The sequence below is a fragment of the Plasmopara halstedii genome (assembly GCF_900000015.1).
Source record: "Plasmopara halstedii genome assembly, contig: Scaffold_525, whole genome shotgun sequence".
Classification (NCBI taxonomy): domain Eukaryota; phylum Oomycota; class Peronosporomycetes; order Peronosporales; family Peronosporaceae; genus Plasmopara; species Plasmopara halstedii.
In genome coordinates, this window is record NW_020187445.1 from 1576201 (window position 1) to 1576462 (window position 262).

The window sequence follows — 262 nt, forward strand, 5'->3', positions numbered from 1 at the left end:
TGTTTTTAGGGCACCTTTTCAAAATTGTTGACGGTCGAAACAAGGGTTAAAAACGATGAAACTGTTATTTAATTGGTCAGCTAAAGGACGTCAATATTTGTTATTATAGACAGGAGACTTATCAATTTGCTTGGCTAAATAATCTGTGCTCCTGTACTGTATAGATTTTTTTTTTGCCGGTTTAGCCGACAATTTTGGCCAAAGAGCGGTCTTGTAGGGTTTCGGGTTCACATTTCGCCCCCGTTTTGACTTCAACTCTCGC